Source organism: Biomphalaria glabrata, chromosome 2 (genome assembly GCF_947242115.1).
Source record: "Biomphalaria glabrata chromosome 2, xgBioGlab47.1, whole genome shotgun sequence".
Taxonomy (NCBI): domain Eukaryota; kingdom Metazoa; phylum Mollusca; class Gastropoda; family Planorbidae; genus Biomphalaria; species Biomphalaria glabrata.
In genome coordinates this window covers 23302011-23321689 of record NC_074712.1, presented here as the reverse complement: position 1 = coordinate 23321689, position 19679 = coordinate 23302011, and the positions used below count along the sequence as shown (strand labels likewise).

The 19679-nt window shown below is 35.6% G+C and overlaps 1 long non-coding RNA gene across 1 annotated transcript in view; it reads left to right on the top strand.

Annotated features, from left to right (window-relative positions):
• LOC129924524 (uncharacterized) overlaps nucleotides 1-18561 on the top strand; it is a 47738-nt gene extending 29177 nt beyond the window's left edge. Inside the window, exons 2-3 of the long non-coding RNA XR_008776479.1 lie at nucleotides 357-591; nucleotides 14870-18561. This is a non-coding gene — a long non-coding RNA (uncharacterized LOC129924524). The remainder of the gene's footprint in view (nucleotides 1-356; nucleotides 592-14869) is intronic.
• The last annotated feature ends 1118 nt before the right edge of the window (nucleotides 18562-19679 follow it).

Here is a 19679-nt window from a genome sequence, read left to right as displayed (position 1 = left end):
TTATTGTTTTCTTCTTGATTCTATACCAATGTCAATGTAACGGCTGAAGTCTGAGTAGTCCACTACAATCTAAAGTAGAGTTTCTCAGTGTAACCACAGTACAAGTCATTCATAATGCAGCTCAAGTCACTAGTAGAGCGACTAGTTTCTCTTAAAGATACAGTACATAATGATTAAGTAGAAATTGAAGTGTAAGGATACTCTGAAAAGTTTTCCATGAAGATCTTAACATTAAAAAATACAGAGAGAACGAACAAATTGTAGACTAGCTATTAAAAACAAAGACAAAACGAAATTATATTTGGGTTGAATTAATGTGACATGAGAATGCACCGTCCCTTTTTTTTTTTGTCTAGGCCCAGGAGTTGTGGCAGGTCTATTGTATACATCCCGTGTTCAAGAGAGCCACCATTTCCAGCCAGTAACAACAATAGAAGCCAACGGTATCACACTCCAGGGCGACCTACAAACCTAAATATGTTTAGTGGTATTGCTCCCAGGCTTACCCGCTGTAACAACTGGGTTGTACCCGCCAGCTGTGACCTGCTTCCTAGAACAATACACAGCAGTACTAAGGAGACAGAGGACAATGTAAGTGTGTTGTGTTGTTGTCACAGATTAGCTTTAAGACGTTGCCATTGGGTTTACGAGTTGTGTTTGAAATAGCATTGTCAGTAGTTGTCCTAGTAACAACACCAAAATTAGCTTTTTTTTTTGTTTTAGTATTACTGTACAGACTATTTAGAATGTTTTCATTTAATTTCAATGAGAACATAAAATATTGCATGACGCAGCCTAAATATTGTATGAATCGTCTATTGTGCTATTAGCGATGTTTGAGTAGATGCAATCGTCTATTGTGCTATTAGCGATGTTTGAGTAGATGCAATCGTCTATTGTGCTATTAGCGATGTTTGAGTAGATGCAATTGTCTATAGACTTCTCATTCACCACAACAAAACCTAAGGGTCGCCTTTAACTCACACAGGGAGGTAACTTTAACATCATTCTAGAAAAATATAATGCAACGCATCTTAAATTATTGTTTCGACTAGTGCCGAATGATTCACACTTATTATGAAGTAGCTTGATGCATTATTACAGAAGTGACCACGGTCAGTTCTATTGAGCTATGTCTAAGATTTTTCAAAGGAATATTTAAAGGAGCTTTAGGAATGGATACTATAGCCTGTATCTAATTGTAGGCCGCTTCTCAGAGTGGCCTGTACCTTATTATATGGACAATTAATTTTTTTTTTATATTAGAACATTTTCTCGTTATATAGAAATCAATGACTTCATTTAATATGAAATATTAAAGTCATATTTGTATTTTTATTGAGACCATTTCATTAGAATTTAGAACACTTCATGGAACTTTTGTTTTCTACTCTTGACACAGACTTTGACCAAAGTGTTGCATTCGAGTTCCAAACGTGTGACACATTTACTTGTGTTTCGTGCACATAGGAACGTCTTCTTAACTACATAGTGTACACTTTTTAAGTGTTTGAATACACTATATTTCAAGTCAGCTCCTTAAAGTTTTCTAATGAATACGCTATAAATTTCAAGTCGGCTTAATAATGTTTTATTATAAATACGTTATATTTCAAGTCGTATTATTAGAGTTTTATTATAAATACGTTATATTTCAAGTCGTATTATTAGAGTTTTATTATAAATACGTTATATTTCAAGTCGTATTATTAGAGTTTTATTATAAATACGTTATATTTCAAGTCGTATTATTAGAGTTTTATTATAAATACGTTATATTTCAAGTCGTATTATTAGAGTTTTGTTTATACTTAAACATCGCTAAATTTTCAATTTTACTTTTACTCAGAGGAAAAAAAGATTACTTAACTATAAGGTTCAAACATAAACGTTTGAAGCAAGCAAGAAAATTAACTACAATTGAAGAAGAAACAGAGTCTGATTGACTCAGATCTATTTAGAACAAGTTTTCTTATAGACATTGAAACTATGAAACTAAACACTCAATCAGAAGTTATTTTTGTAAACAATATTAAGAAATAGTTGTTTTCGAAAATGAAATTTTCTTAGTCAATACTTAAACAATTATTGCTCTATTGTTTTAAAATTGTTCATTCTTTAATTGTGTGTGCGAGACATATTCGCAGATTATATCAAAAACGTTTACTGAAAATTGTTACTTTTTTATGTATTCAGTTAACAAAGCGAATTTGTCTTTTTAGTGTACTAAATTTTAGAAATATTATTTGAAGCTACATTAATAAACTACATATGAATTCGAACAGAATAATTTATCGGTGTTTAAAATTATAGTATATTTTCAGTATTGTGTCGTCCTAATCATACCTAGTTTGCATACAATGTTCACACTTTGACTGGCCACTTAATTCAAGTCCCCATTCCTGCACCCATAGAGAAATACAGAATTAAACAATAAGAAAAGTAGGGAACCAGAGGGACTTTCTACCATAACAGACTTTTTGCTTACGTAGTTTTGCAATTGTAATCTTTAAAAAAAATATTTAAGATATTAAATGCTGCAAGTAATAGAATTGGCACCCTCCCACTATCTTTTGTTTTACTTTTTGAGATATTAAGAATTGTCTTTTTTTTTCACGTATTTCCCAAATCGTGTGCCTTGATTCTGGACAGAGTCTTGCTAGAGACGTGTGACTTGATTCTGGACAGTGTCTTGCTAGAGACGTTTGCCTTGATTCTGGACAGTGTCTTGCTAGAGACGTGTGCCTTGATTCTGGACAGTGTCTTGCTAGAGACGTTTGCCTTGATTCTGGACAGTGTCTTGCTAGAGACGTGTGCCTTGATTCTGGACAGTGTCTTGCTAGAGACGTTTGCCTTGATTCTGGACAGTGTCTTGCTAGAGACGTGTGCCTTGATTCTGGACAGTGTCTTGCTAGAGACGTTTGCCTTGATTCTGGAAAGTATCTTGCTAGTGACTTTTGCCTATCATAGACCTGAGAGAACAAGCTGTACTCAATACAAACTCTCACTGAGCCAATGTATAGGATGCGTACGACGTTTGTTTGCCGCATACTTAGTCGCTCAGTCACTTAGACTATCTGAGGCTTATTGTCATACTTCTGATCGGACATCTCCAGATCCAGGCTAATTCCCAAGTACTTTGGTCGCACTTCCATTGTTAGATTGGCTCCTTGTTTATGTCCTTGCTAGCGGCACAGCCAGTTTTGAGCAGTTGACCTCCATAGTCCACATGCGTGTGTAGCAGGAACTCTTGACTAGATCCCGTTGAAGTTGTGCTACGAGCGCTGCCTCAGTCTTCCAGATCAGCAAATCATCTGCAAAGAGCAGAAGTGGACACCTGAGACAGATCATAGCGTACAAGAGAGAAACCCGAACCCTGAGCTAAACCTTGCTGGAGCGTTTACTGGATAAGCAGTTGCCAAAACGTGTCTGAACCAACTTGTCTGTCCGGAAATTCGTAATCCAGAAATACATATTAGAGTTGAAATCCAGGTTCATTAATTTGAGCAGCAAGCCCGAAATGTCTTTTTCAGAAAGTTTTGAGCTGATAGTGCTGCAGAACCCTCATACAACAACTGAATCTATTTTGAAATGTCCTTCAAGATGAAATAACTTTTAAAATTGTTTAAATCTGTTCAACATTGTTCATAATGTGATTTGACTTGGTTAATTAATTAATCTGTTCAACATTGTTCCTAATGCGATTTGAATTGGTTAATTTATCTGTTCACCATTGGTTATAATGTGATTTGACTTGGTTAATAATCAGATATGAACTGATAGCCACAATACAAATGTACATTTATTTTGACCCCTTGAAAAAGAGATTGACCGGCTGCACCCCAACACCCTCTTTGTTTTTAAGACGTCGCGCCTCCCCTTGAGAGGACCTCGATCCCTAGTTCAGGGCGCCTATCACAGTTTGAGAAACGCTAGAGTCTAAAGGATCTCATCTAGCGTCTTAAATCTGAAGATTCTAGTTTTTTTTTTTTTTTTTTTTTGAATTAATAAAAATGAATTGACTACGAAGGAGCAAGTTCTTTGAATAATTTCTTTTGATATTGTTGTCTTTTAGTTCTGATAGTTCTTGTTATTTAACTTCAGTACTGTACATGAATCTATATTTCTAATCTTCTCATGTTTATTCTTTGACTGCTAACGTTGAACTGTTTTGATGCTTATATTTCAAGTATTATTGACTTCAACAAGGAATAATTACTTTCATTCCAATGTTGTGTATTTAAATGTTCCACTTCACTGTTTCCTAGACAGCCGATTGTCACGGTGATATTTGTTGCACTAGTACTTGTGTGTAGGCTTTGGGTTAGACATTCCAGTGGGTGGATAGGCCTACTAAAGAACGTAAAGTTGTCAATGAAGTATGTCAAGAGGTCGTCTGCTACACAGGAAGTTCACATAGAACTGATTCATGTCCGATTGTGCTTAGTTTAAATAGGCTTACGTTATTCCTACAAATAGGTTTAAGTTATCCAAACTAATAAGTTTAAGCTATCAAAACCAATAGGTTTAAGTTATCAAAACTAATAGGTTTAAGTTTCAAAACCAATAGGTTTAAGTTTCAAAACTAATAGGTTTAAGTTTCAAAACCAATAGGTTTAAGTTATCAAAACTAATAGGTTTAAGTTATCAAAACTAATAGGTTTAAGTTATTAAAACTAATAGGTTTAAGTTTCAAAACTAATAGGTTTAAGTTTCAAAACTAATAGGTTTAAGTTTCAAAACTAATAGGTTTAAGTTTCAAAACCAATAGGCTTAAGTTATCAAAACTAATAGGTTTAAGTTATCAAAACTAATAGGTTTAAGTTATCAAAACTAATAGGTTTAAGTTATCAAAACTAATAGGTTTAAGTTATTAAAACTAATAGGTTTAAGTTTCAAAACTAATAGGTTTAAGTTTCAAAACTAATAGGTTTAAGTTATCAAAACTAATAGGTTTAAGTTTCAAAACTAATAGGTTTAAGTTTCAAAACTTATAGGTTTAAGTTATCAAAACTTATAGGTTTAAGTTATCAAAACTAATAGGTTTAAGTTTCAAAACCAATAGGTTTAAGCTATGAAAACCAATAGGTTTAAGTTTCAAAACTAATAGGTTTAAGTTTCAAAACTAATAGGTTTAAGTTATCAAAACTAATAGGTTTAAGTTTCAAAACCAATAGGTTTAAGCTATGAAAACCAATAGGTTTAAGTTATCAAAACTAATAGATTTAAGTTTTAAAACTAATATGTTTAAGCTATGAAAACCAATAGGTTTAAGTTTCAAAACTAATAGGTTTAAGTTTCAAAACTAATAGGTTTAAGTTATCAAAACTAATAGGTTTAAGTTTCAAAACTAATAGGTTTAAGTTATCAAAACTAATAGGTTAAGTTTCAAAACTAATAGGTTTAAGTTTCAAAACTAATAGGTTTAAGTTTCAAAACTAATAGGTTTAAGTTTCAAAACTAATAGGTTTAAGTTTCAAAACCAATAGGTTTAAGTTTCAAAACTAATAGGTTTAAGTTATCAAAACTAATAGGTTTAAGTTTCAAAACTAATAGGTTTAAGTTTCAAAACTAATAGGTTTAAGTTTCAAAACTAATAGGTTTAAGTTTCAAAACCAATAGGTTTAAGTTTCAAAACTAATAGGTTTAAGTTATCAAAACTAATAGGTTTAAGTTTCAAAACTAATAGGTTTAAGTTTCAAAACTAATAGGTTTAAGTTTCAAAACCAATAGGTTTAAGCTATCAAAACCAATAGGTTTAAGTTATCAAAACCAACCTATCACAGCAAAAACCAAATAGCTTGGAGTTCTAAACAGTAAATAGTTTGAAGTTGTCTGAGCAAGTAGTTTGACGTTTTCACGGCTATTAAGTTTATCTATCACAACAAACATGTGAGCACAATAAACACGTGATCACAATAAATATATATATATAGTACATTTAGTACATGTTTTGTAAAAAAAAAAAATAGGTGCCGGTACTCAGTGATGGATTGCCTAACTTTTAACTACTAATAAATTAATAATAAACAAGAAAAGTAATAATTTTCCCCCCACATTGATAAGGGTTACTGATTTTTTGCTTTGCTTTTGTTTTATTTTAGGTGAGATTTTCATACTAAACCATCACTTGCCCCAGCGCAGCCAATTGGATTTTGAGTTTAAAACCCCGTACCAGGGGGGGGGGAGTTTTGCAGTTAAATCCCTCTCTTCTATTGAACAAAACAAACAAAAAAAAATGCAAACGATAATCCCCATATTCCAAGAGCATAGCTAAGGAAGATTTTTATTTTTAAAACCCCCTCTGAAATTAACGATAAAACTCCCTCTTCAATATAAGACTATCCATTCATCAGTCACCAGATTCTATGAGCGTAGTCAATAGGGTATTTGTGTTCAAACCCCCCTCCAGCGGGGTTTGCAGCTAAAAACAACCTCTTCAAAAAAAAAAAAAAAAGCAAATTAAACACTGAAATTTCTATGAGCGTAGCTAAAGGGGGTTTTGAGTTTAAACCCCCCTTCAGCGGGGTTTCCAGCTAAAAATACCTCTTCAAGATAAAAAAAAGCAAATTACTTAAAAATCTATGAGCGTAGCCAAAGGGTTTTGAGTTTAAACCCCCTTCAGCGGAGTTTGAAGCCAAAAAATATAAATATAAAAAAAAAAATTACACATAAAATTTCTATGAGCGTAGCCAAGCCAAAAGAGGTTTTGAGTTTAAACCCCCCCCCCTCCAGAGGGCTTTTTTAAGTTTTGGGGTTAAAATCCCCCTACATAGAGTTTTAAGGTTGCTGCTCAACAAAGATGACTAAGACGGATTTTTAGGAGTCAGTTATAGAGATCGGGTCTCAATCAAGGAAATCCTTTGCCAAACTGGGAGTCGACCCCTTTGTAAGGTTGTGACGAGCGTCGCATGAGGTTTGCGGGACATATTCTCCGACAAAATGAATTACGCATTAGAAGAGTTGTGATGACATGAAAGCCATTACGAGGAAATCGCAGACTGGGACAACTTGGCCCCAGAATTTCATGGAGGTCCTCAGAGCAGGTGTAAAGAGGCATATTTTTGTGGAAGCTGCTTGCCGCCTAATGCGCCGAACGGCGCGGGAGGATTTAAGTAAGCAAGAATAGCAGATAACGTCTTTGAAGTAAAACTTTTTAATAGCAGGAAAATGCACTGTAGATACCTCAGATTATGCATTTTATTGGCTTTAAATACCGGAAATAGCGCTTGGCGGCGGGGCTCCGCCCCGAACCCCATTGGGCAGCTCGCTGCACTCCCTCAGACCCCTTGCTGGCTAGGGCGAGGATTCTACTAACTCCATGAATTACCTACAATAAACTTCTTCCGAAAGAATGAAAGGTCAGAATGTAATTAAGATTAATTATGTACGTACACACATAGGCCTACACACACACACATGTATATATATATATATATTTACTGGGGGGGGGGGAATAATCCCTCAACGCAAACCCCTCCCTCACCCCCCCCCGATAAAAAATCCTGGCTACGCCCATGATAATAATAATAACGATAATAATAATCTTTATTATCCGTAATGAAATTCGTCTTACAATTTGTGCATTACACAAACAAGTTATTATAACTATAGAAAACCAAAATTTAAACTCACACTAGACTCACTCATAATTTACATAGCAAATAGTTTTTATTTAATGATTTGATTGCCAGGGGTGTAAAAGAGTATGTGTCTGTCTTTGCTATCAGTGTCTTGTATCTCTTTTGTGATGGTAAAATGACAAAATCTTGACTCAAATGGTGATTTTTTATTTCTAGAATTTTTAAAAGCTTTTTTCATTGTACCAGCAGCAAAAAAATTTAGGATTCTATGAAGTTTTTTTTTTTTTAATGTTCAGATTGCCACACCAGGCAGTGATAGTAAAACTTAAAACTTAAAACCATATATATATATATAGGGAGAGAAAAAAATATATGGCTCGGTTTTGAAAAAATCGCCCCCCCCCCCAACTCAAATGTTTTGGATCCGCTCGTGCTAAGACCAGAGTACTTCTAAAACTACGTCCATGACATAGAGCAAGTACTAGATGGGAATAGATTTCCTAGGTATATGTTTAGTGTAACTCCATCGTCAAGATGAATGCGCTGTGCTATAAATATACGACATCTGTAACATGTTGATCCAATCTGGTCATTAGGACAACCGCCATAGATAGCTGCATAAGACTTCTACACGCTCTCGACCTTCTACACATGACTTTATAGCGCAAAGTATTCTGAAATATTTTTTGTACGCATAATATTAATAAGGTTGAACAAAATTTGACTTGTACAAACATTTCTGTTTTGGTAACATTAAGCGTTTATTTTTAAAAAATGCTATTAACTAGTTAATATTAAATAAAAAAAAGAGACAATCCTTCCTGTATGAAGCATACATATATATTCCGCCATCATTGTACTCTTAATACTATTGAATGAAACCTTTTTTACCCCGGCCTTATTTCCCTTCCCTACAAAAAAAAAAAAAAAATCCTGGTTAAGTAAATATATGAATCTATTCAGACTCTAGAAACTTCTATAATAGGCCTATAGATCTAGACTTAGAATACTTTGCGCAAATTGTTCCTTGACATCTATTTATTTATTACAAAGCTTATATCAACTCACTCTGTCTGTATGTCTGTCTGTCTGGTCAAATGTTTTTTAAACGTCATTTCTCCCACACCCATTCTCAGATCAAGTTGAAACTTGAAATTGAAACACAATTATTGATTGTACCTAACAAATATTTATGGGTAATTACTTAGTTTGTTTGGTAACGAAAAAGGTAAATAAATGCTACTTATTGAGAAATGTGGCTGTGTCTGTGAAGCTATTTCCCTTATTACTTTTTCTACACGTCTGTTCTCTCACTTCCCATTCTTGGATCAAGTCGAAAGTTTACACAATTATTTCCTAGTCTTGAACACTACATGAATCAATAGACAATTAAACAATTAGTACATCAATTAGTGGTCATTAATTAATTGTGTTTAGTATTGTAAAATGGAGCTTATTCCTGCAGTGTTCAAATATATGACCTTTTGCGGTTCTTTTGTTTTTTTTAAGTATTTTTTTTTCTTTTGCTTGTTAAACTATTTAATGAATGTGGTCTACAAGCGAGCGCAAGACTAGACCTCAGGCTCAATTTAAATTATTTTTTGATTGTACTTTGAACCATTCTAACGTCAAACTAGAGTTTACCCAGTGTGGTCAATTAGCTAGTACTTCCCAAAGATATATATCAACTATCAAATTTTCTTGAAAAATCGTTTGAGCACTATTCGAGAACCGTGTCCACCCATCCATTTTTGTTGTTGACCTGATGAAGAGTTTGCAAGCGGAAAAAAAGAATTTAAATGATAAGGTGGATTAGAATTTTTCTCACTAGAAGTCTAAGTAATTGTCTTACTTTGCTAAGCTAGATGTGGAATAGTTGCGCCACAAGAGTATTATGAAAATGAAAATACTTTTTATATTTAAAAACAGATGGAAACAATATTACTAAGAGAGCTTATGTTATGACACAAACTCAGAGGCGTCCCCCACCGAATCCGTCTATTGTTTTGATTGTTTGAAGCATAAAATTTCAAAGAATCATTTGGCGTTTTTTTTTAATATTGAAAACAAACTGCACAATTTATTATCAATAATGGCCTTATTGGCAAGAAAACTAAATGTAATATAAGTTAGAAGAGCGATTTCAAAGAATCATTTTGGCATTAAAATATACTTAAAACAAACTTAACAACGCATTTTCGATAATGAATTAATGATATTAATATTACATCGTCATTTTTTTTGCTCCTAAAAAAGAAATCTTCTTTTTCAATATGTTTTGTAGTTTATTTTTATCTAAACGTGGCAGACCGACAGAAAGACAACACAAAACTAATATAGGCTTATAATTAAACGAGGGCCTCTACAAAACAACAACAACAATAAACTCTTCTGGAATCTGGATTTGAACTCAAGCCTCTTTGATAGCAGAGCTGTGTTTGTTGTGCGCCTACAATAGCTCGGACATCTTCCAGATCGAAGCAGGACGATTTGTCGACGCCATTTTGGTGCTCAATATTATAGACATATTTTTTAAATTATGGGCTAGTGGCCTAGTGACAAAGCGCTTGGCTTCCTAACTGAGGGATTTCAGATTGGAATCTCTGTGAAGACTGGGATTTTTAATTTCTGGATTTTAAAGGCACCCACCCAACTCTTATATATAACTCTTCCTTCATAGTCGAATTCGAAGTCCAATCCTCGCTTTGAAAAGCTGGTCTCACACATGGCCTAGTAAGTTGCGTCTACTACTTAGGCCTGCTTCTTCTCTTAGCTTTTGTTGGCTATGCGATCTTTCATGCTGGCCGCTCTCCTTGCCTCGTATCTTGAGACTCCGACACTCATAACTTCACGCAATGAGGAGCGATCAAGAGCTAGTGTTTCGCAGCCGTGAATGTCAATACCCTTGAGGGAGCTCTTAAAGGTGTCTTTGTAACGCTTGTGTTGACACCCCTAACAACTCTTTCCTGCACATAGCTCCTCATAATGAAGTCGTTTGGGAAGGCGATTTTCTGGCATCCGGACATGTCCCGCCCATTGAAATTGGGACTTTTTAAAAACTGTAGCGTGGATACTTTTCATATGTGAAAACTGTAGTATTTCAACGTCTGTGGTCAAACCAGTTCATCTGCTATTTTTTTTTCCTTAGCGTAGGGGTTTAGCTTTTTGATGTGTCCAGGGGCTCTGATCATTAGATGGAGCACTACAGCAATGTAGACTTTTAGTTTCGTAGATATGCTCTGATCATTAGATGGAGCACTACAGCAATGTAGACTTTTAGTTTTGTAGATATGCTCTGATCATTAGATGGAGCACTACAGCAATGTAGACTTTTAGTTTTGTAGATATGCTCTGATCATTAGATGGAGCACTACAGCAATGTAGACTTTTAGTTTCGTAGATATGCTCTGATCATTAGATGGAGCACTACAGCAATGTAGACTTTCAGTTTTGTAGATATGCTCTGATCATTAGATGGAGCACTACAGCAATGTAGACTTTCAGTTTTGTAGATATGCTCTGATCATTAGATGGAGCACTACAGCAATGTAGACTTTTAGTTTTGTAGATATGCTCTGATCATTAGATGGAGCACTACAGCAATGTAGACTTTTAGTTTTGTAGATATGCTCTGATCATTAGATGGAGCACTACAGCAATGTAGACTTTCAGTTTTGTAGATATGCTCTGATCATTAGATGGAGCACTACAGCAATGTAGACTTTTAGTTTTGTAGATATGCTCTGATCATTAGATGGAGCACTACAGCAATGTAGACTTTTAGTTTTGTAGATATGCTCTGATCATTAGATGGAGCACTACAGCAATGTAGACTTTCAGTTTTGTAGATATGCTCTGATCATTAGATGGAGCACTACAGCAATGTAGACTTTCAGTTTTGTAGATATGCTTCTTCGTTGCCATGCTTGTTCTTGAAGTCTGCCAACAGCAGTACGGGCACGTGCAACACGGAAGACTAGCTTTATCCTGTAGATTGGCATTTGCTGACCCAACTTTAATGAGAGCCTGATATTAGTTAGGGAAATAAAGCGATTGGTCGGAGTGCTGGTTACATGACACCCTCGTCAAACGTTGACTATAGTAGCTATTAATATTTGTATATTGTGATCTTAGCTGCTAATTTGTGTGTACCAATGCGCGAATCCATTAATGAAACTAGAGTTATCAATGAAAATGTCTGTGACCAATGAAAAAAAAAGAAATTTATTAAAAAAATGCTTGAATAATTAAAATGTAAAAATAAAAGAGTTCACTTTGGAAAGACAAAAAGTAGCCCCAGAACTTTTCAAAATCTAAAAGATCATAATATTGGATTTTCAACATAATTTTCTAATCTTTAAGATCTGAGTGTGATAGACGGACAGACGGCCAGACGAACAGACCACAAAAATCTAATAGCGGATTCTACCTCCCCCCCCCCCCCCGTTAAAATGTGTTCTCTACATTGCAGTACATGTAAATCAGCCAATAGAAGTATATCTCAGTGTTGCCCAAACTTTTTCTTTAACGGAACACTTGACATATTATGAGTAACGGAACAATTGGCTGATTATGAGTATTTAGCGGAACACTTTGCTTATTTGTTAGAGAGATTAATGCACGCAGTGGCCTACTAGTTCATTAGTCTAGTAGCTCGCGGAACACAGTTTGGGAAACACTGAGAATTAGGTCATGAGAGACTGTGACTTTGATCTACTACAATGTTTTTGAAGAGAATTAATATATTGTAACTTACATTTATGTACGAGTTTTCTTTCCATTGTATCCAGACTTATTAATAGTTTTTAAAAGGTTAATATTCTTAGGATTTTATTTAAAAAAAAACAAAAACTAACTGACAATAAAACAGTAACAAATGTAATTTAACATTTGAACTTTTTTTCCTGATAGAATCTCTTTTATAGCGGCCTCCGAAAGGGAAAAAGACGCTATTAGTTTTGTGTGGAATGTCTGTCCGTCTGTTCGAACGTCCGTCCCGTTAAGATCTCGAAAACTAGAAAAGATATTGAAAATCCGGCATCGTAATATTTTAGACCAAAGTTTTGATGCAACCGCTACTTTTTTTTCTGAAAGCGAAAAATCAATTTTTTAAAATCACTTATGCAAGCAGTTGTTGTTTTTTTTTCATAAAAATACACCATTTTTACAACTATTCACTATTAATAGTACAAAAAACACTCGAGGCTCCTTAGTAGGGAAGATAACGAAGTACCCTATTTGAACACATTTATGCAAAGGGTTCTAGATTTTTTGTCCATTTTTTTTTTGTTTACATTTTTGTTGCTAAATGTTCAGTTATACTAACTACTACATTGTTATTTTTTTGTTTTTTTTTACGGAAATGTTTTTTTTTTTCTTGAGAAATACAATTAGAGCAATTATATATTCATTAAAAGACATCAGTTAGGCCAGGTTCACATCTAACTTTAGATTCATTTTCACCTATCCTTTGGTCTGTGTACCGCTGGGGCACCACACAAGATCCGTCAACCTTCTTTCTCCATTTTTCTCTGTCATTTGTTTTTAATAGGATTTCATTCTGATGTTCTTTCTGAAAATATTGAAACCTGCCTTTTTACCTGCCTGTGTGGACCTCTTCGGGGGCCGATTTTGAGTTTGTGTCTCCACACAAACTGTCTTTTTAACCTTGTTATTATTGTAGTTCATTGCTGTAGGTCATTATTGTAGTTCATTTATTTTGTTATCTCACTTTGGTTTATTATTGTAGTTCATTGCTGTAGGTCAATATTGTAGTTCATTTATTTTGTTATCTCACTTTGGCTTATTATTGTAGTTCATTGCTGTAGGTCATTATTGTAGTTCATTCTTATAGTTGACGTACACAAGCAGATTTGTTTGTTTACTTACAAGTACTAATTAGTTGTTTTGTAGATAAATCTTCTGTGATTCAGTATGCAGACTATTCGTCTGTGGTCTCTTGGCAGGATCTGGGGTCAAGTTGTCGAACGTTCAGACGGACAGTCCACTGGCTAGTGACATGTCTGTCGTTGTGAAGACTTATCATGAGTCATGTTTCAAGTGTCACCCTTGGTGTTCCTTTGCTGCTTCAGTAGTTCTTCAAACTGATTATTACTAACTGAATATCCAGATACCGTTTTACATGTACAGATTTAATAAATCCTTGATGGCATTTCTATAAGGTGCCGTAACTGTTTGTAATTTAAATGTGAGTAGACATTGAGTTCAAAGTGGGACTAGACATTGAGTTCAAAGTGGGACTAGACATTGACTTCAAAGTGGGACTAGACATTGACTTCAAAGTGGGACTAGACATTGACTTCAAAGTGGGACTAGACATTGACTTCAAAGTGGGACTAGACATTGAGTTCAAAGTGGAACTAGACATTGACTTCAAAGTGGGACTAGACATTGACTTCTAAGTGGGACTAGACATTGACTTCAAAGTGGGACTAGACATTGACTTCAAAGTGGGACTAGACATTGACTTCAAAGTGGGACTAGACATTGACTTCAAAGTGGGACTAGACATTGACTTCAAAGTGGGACTAGACATTGAGTTCAAAGTGGAACTAGACATTGACTTCAAAGTGGGACTAGACATTGACTTCAAAGTGGGACTAGACATTGACTTCAAAGTGGGACTAGAAATTGACTTCAAAGTGGGACTAGACATTGAGTTCAAAGTGGAACTAGACATTGACTTCAAAGTGGGACTAGACATAGACTTCAAAGTGGGACTAGACATTGAGTTCAAAGTGGAACTAGACATTGAGTTCAAAGTGGGACTAGACATTGAGTTCAAAGTGGGACTAGACATTAAGTTCAAAGTGGGACTAGACATTGAGCTCAAAGTGGGACTAGACATTGAGCTCAAAGTGAGACTAGACACATTGAGTTCAAAGTGGGACTAGACATTGCGTTCAAAGTGGGACAAGACATTGAGTTCAAAGTGGGACTAGACATTGAGCTCAAAGTGGGACTAGACATTGAGTTCAAAGTCATTGAGTTCAACGAGTGACTAGACGTTGAGTTCAAAGTTTGACTAGACATTGAGTTCAAAGTGGGACTAGACATTGAGTTCAAAGTGGGACTAGACATTGACTTCAACGAGGGACTAGACAATGACTTCAACGAGGGACTAGACATTGACTTCAACGAGGGACTAGACATTGACTTCAACGAGTGACTAGACATTGAGTTCAAAGTTTGACTAGACATTGAGACATTGTGTCCAATCATTTTGTTTCTCATTCATTTCAATTTAAAACATTTGATATTTGCAGCTTCAGTTTGATGAAAAGCTTTCTACCAAGTGACCTGACCATGGCCAAACAAAGCAAGTCATTCAAAGTTCAAGTAGCTGACCTTGCTTTAATTAGGTTAGTACAAGTATTTATGTCATCGTATGGAGCGATGTTTCTAAAACGACAATCTGTGGTGGGGTGCTAGTCATAGTGTCTGCACTTGACCAAACTGAAATGGAAGAACATTTCTCAAGCTCAACTGTTGTCAGTCAAATATATTGGTTTTCATACATGTAAACTTTCTTTGACTAGCTTGGAGAACTATTTTAAAATTGTTTCTTTTCTAGGCTGTTTGTACTACAGCCTTTAGAAAATAGTCTATATATGCTGGGAACTGTGCAAGGGAACTATGACGAATGGAAATTTAAAAAAAAACGTTAAAGGGAACATAGTCGTGTCTGTGTTAGATGAACAAAGACGTTAAAGGGAACATAGTCTTGTCTGTGTTAGTCGAACAAAGACGTTAAAGGGAACATAGTCGTGTCTGTGTTAGGCGAACAAAGACGTTTTTACGTTTGGGGAAACTAAATCTTGTTAATGACTACTAAAGATAGTGATGTTGACGTCTCGGTGAACATAGACATATTGTCAGCTTGGTAAACGTAGTCATATTGTCAGCTTGGTAAACGTAGCCGTATTGTCAGCTTGGTAAACGTAGTCATATTGTCAGCTTGGTAAACGTAGTCATATTGCCAGCTTGGTAAACGTAGTCATATTGCCAGCTTGGTAAACGTAGTCATATTGTCAACTTGGTAAACGTAGTCATATTGTCAGATTGGTAAACGTAGTCATATTGTCAGCTTGGTAAACGTAGCCGTATTGTCAGCTTGGTAAACGTAGTCATATTGTCCGCGTGATAAACGTAGTCATATTGTCAGCTTGGTAAACGTAGTCATATTGTCAACTTGGTAAATGTGGCCGTATTGTCAGCTTGGTAAACGTAGTCTTATTGTCAGCTTGGTAAACGTAGTCATATTGTCAGATTGGTAAATGTAGTCATATTGTCAGTTTGGTATACGAAGTCATATTGTCAGCTTGGTAAATGTAGTCATATTGTCAGCTTGGTAAATGTAGTCATGTTACCATCTTGGTAAAAGTAGTCTTATTGTCAGCTTGGTAAACGTAATCATATTGTCAGCTTGGTAAACGTAGTCATATTGTCAGATTGGTAAACGTAGTCATATTGCCAGTTTGGTATACATAGTCATATTGTCAGCTTGGTAAACGTAGTCATATTGTCAGCTTGGTAAACGTAGTCATATTACCATCTCGGTAAAAGTAGTCATATTGTCAGCTTGGTAAACGTAATCATATTGTCATCTTGGTAAACGTAGTCATATTGTCAGCTTGGTAAATGTAGCTGTATTGTCAGCTTGGTAAACGTAGCTGTTTTGTCAGCTTGGTAAACATAGTTATATTGTTAGCTTGGTAAACGTAGTCATATTGTTAGCTTGATAAAGGTAGTCATATTGTCAGCTTGGTAAACGTAGTCATATTGTCAGCTTGGTAAACGTAGCCGTATTGTCAGCTTGGTAAACGTAGCCGTATCGACATATTAGCGAATATAGTGGTATTGCTGGTTTGTCTAACATAGACATATTGTCACATTTTGTAAACGTAGCCGTGTTGCCGTATGAGTGAGCGTAGTCGTATTGTCATCTTGGTAAAGGTAGTCATATTGATTTCTTAGTAGACGCGGTCGTATTGTTATCTTGGTAAAGGTAGTTAAATTGATGTCTTAGTAGACGCGGTCGTATTGTCATCTTGGTAAAGGTATTCATATTGATGTCTTAGTAGACATAGATGTATTGACATGTTGTTGAACACAGTCGTAGTTGTGACTTGGTAGACATAGATGTATTGACGTCTTGAACAACGTAGTCGTGTTGACGTCCTGGTCTACGTTGTTGTAGTATCACCTTGGCTAACAGATGTTTTGCCGTCTTGGTAATTATAATCGTAATGACATCTTAGTAAATATAGTCCTATTGCCGTCTTGGTAATTATAGTTGTAATGACATCTTAGTAAACAAAGTCCTATTGCCGTCTTGGTAATTATAGTCGTAATGACATCTTAGTAAACAAAGTCGTATTGACGTCTTGGTAATTATAGTCGTAATGACATCTTAGTAAACAAAGTCGTATTGACGTCTTGGTAATTATAGTCGTAATGACATCTTAGTAAACAAAGTCGTATTGACGTCTTGGTAATTATAGTCGTAATGACATCTTAGTAAACAAAGTCGTATTGACGTCTTGGTAATTATAGTCGTAATGACATCTTAGTAAACAAAGTCGTATTGACGTCTTGGTAATTATAGTCGTAATGACATCTTAGTAAACAAAGTCGTATTGACGTCTTGGTAATTATAGTCGTAATGACATCTTAGTAAACAAAGTCGTATTGACGTCTTGGTAAACATGATCATGTCCGGGACAAGTCCAATGGGATCTAAAACAAATACTGTTCACTTTCTGGCGACAACAAAGAGGTAAGCTGTTCCCATTTCAGACCTTGTGGTTTATAGGGCAGGTATAGTAAAGGTCATCTGTCTTTGGCGCACGCTTAACGAGGGTGTCATGTGGCCAGCACAACAACCAACCACCTTTACTTTTCCCCAACCAATGCCAGGTACCCATTAGAGCTTGAGTGGATTCAAATGCGCTTAAGGATCCCGAAATTAAAACTCCAAGTCTTCACCAGGATTCGAACCCGGGACCTCCGCTCAGGTGACTTTGGATATTTTGTTTTTAAAACGTGTATTCTGTTTCAGTCTATTGATTCCAATGTACGCGAGTGATAATAGCAAACAGCACTGACTGTTCCATGTTTATAAATTCTTGCAGTAAGTGTGTTCCCCCTCTCCACCCTGCCTTCCACTATTGTCCTCAAGCGTTGTGTTAGTTCTGTCTGCTGCTACGTTGAGATAAAGCTACTTTCTAATTACACGCCGTGTGTACTGGAGCTAATTGTTTTGGATGTGTAGACTAGCCTGCAAGCACACGGTCTTGTTTCATTAGAAAGTCTTTTCTTCCAGGCCATTCGGAGATTTGGTTTAGCAAGGGGACACAATTCACGCTTTCTTCATAAAGCTCTAGGCCTACAAGATCTACACAACTCGACTTATCTAGATGTAGTCTAGTTCTTAAATATACTTCCTGGTCTAGAAATGGAATTTTTTAAAAGTGCAAATCAGGTAGTTTTATCTTGATCTAATCTATCTATCTATCTATCTATCTATCTATCTATCTATCTATCTATCTATCTATCTATCTATCTATCTATCTATCTGTCTAACTATCTCTCTATCTGTCTGTCTGTCTGTCTGTATATCTATCTATCTGTCTGTCTGTCTGTCTGTCTGTCTGTCTGTCTGCGTGTCTATCTATCTATCTATCTATCTATCTGTCTATCTATCTCTCTGTCTGTCTGTCTGTCTTTCTGTCTATCTATCTATCTATCTATCTATCTATCTATCTATCTATGCATAAATGTATGTATCTATTTAAATATGTATAGGCCTATCTATGTATCAGTCTGTTTGTCACTCTCTGTTTCATTCTTATACATTCAGTTAATGACCCGTAGATTGACGATCAAATAGAACTATGTTCTGGCAGCTAGAGACACAGGTTTGAAGATCAAATAGAACTATGTTCTGGCAGCTAGAGACACAGGTTTGAAGATCAAATAGAACTATGATCTGGCAGCTAGAGACACAGGTTTGAAGATCAAATAGAACTATGTTCTGGCAGCTAGAGACACAGGTTTGAAGATCAAATAGAACTATGTTCTGGCAGCTAGAGACACAGGTTTGAAGATCAAATAGAACTATGTTCTGTCAGCTAGAGACACAGGTTTGAAGATCAAATAGAACTATGTTCTGGCAGCTAGAGACACAGGTTTGAAGATCAAATAGAACTATGTTCTGGCAGCTAGAGACACAGGTTTGAAGATCAAATAGAACTATGTTCTGGCAGCTAGAGACACAGGTTTGAAGATCAAATAGAACTATGTTCTGGCAGCTAGAGACACAGGTTTGAAGATCAAAAAGAACTATGTTCTGGCAGCTAGAGACACAGGTTTGAAGATCAAATAGAACTTTGTTCTGTCAGCTAGAGACAGGTTTGAAGATCAAATAGAACTATGTTCTGGCAGCTGGAGACACAGGTTTGAAGATCAAATAGAACTATGTTCTGTCAGCTAGAGACACAGGTTTGAAGATCAAATAGAACTATGTTCTGGCAGCTAGAGACACAGGTTTGAAGATCAAATAGAACTATGTTCTGGCAGCTAGAGACACAGGTTTGAAGATCAAATAGAACTATGTTCTGTCAGCTAGAGACACAGGTTTGAAGATCAAATAGAACTATGTTCTGGCAGCTAGAGACACAGGTTTGAAGATCAAATAGAACTATGTTCTGGCAGCTAGAGACACAGGTTTGAAGATCAAATAGAACTATGTTCTGGCAGCTAGAGACTCAGGTTTGAAGATCAAATAGAACTATGTTCTGTCAGCTAGAGACACAGGTTTGAAGATCAAATAGAACTATGTTCTGGCAGCTAGAGACACAGGTTTGAAGATCAAATAGAACTATGTTCTGGCAGCTAGAGACACAGGTTTGAAGATCAAATAGAACTATGTTCTGGCAGCTAGAGACACAGGTTTGAAGATCAAATAGAACTATGTTCTGGCAGCTAGAGACTCAGGTTTGAAGATCAAATAGAACTATGTTCTGGCAGCTAGAGACACAGGTTTGAAGATCAAATAGAACTATGTTCTGGCAG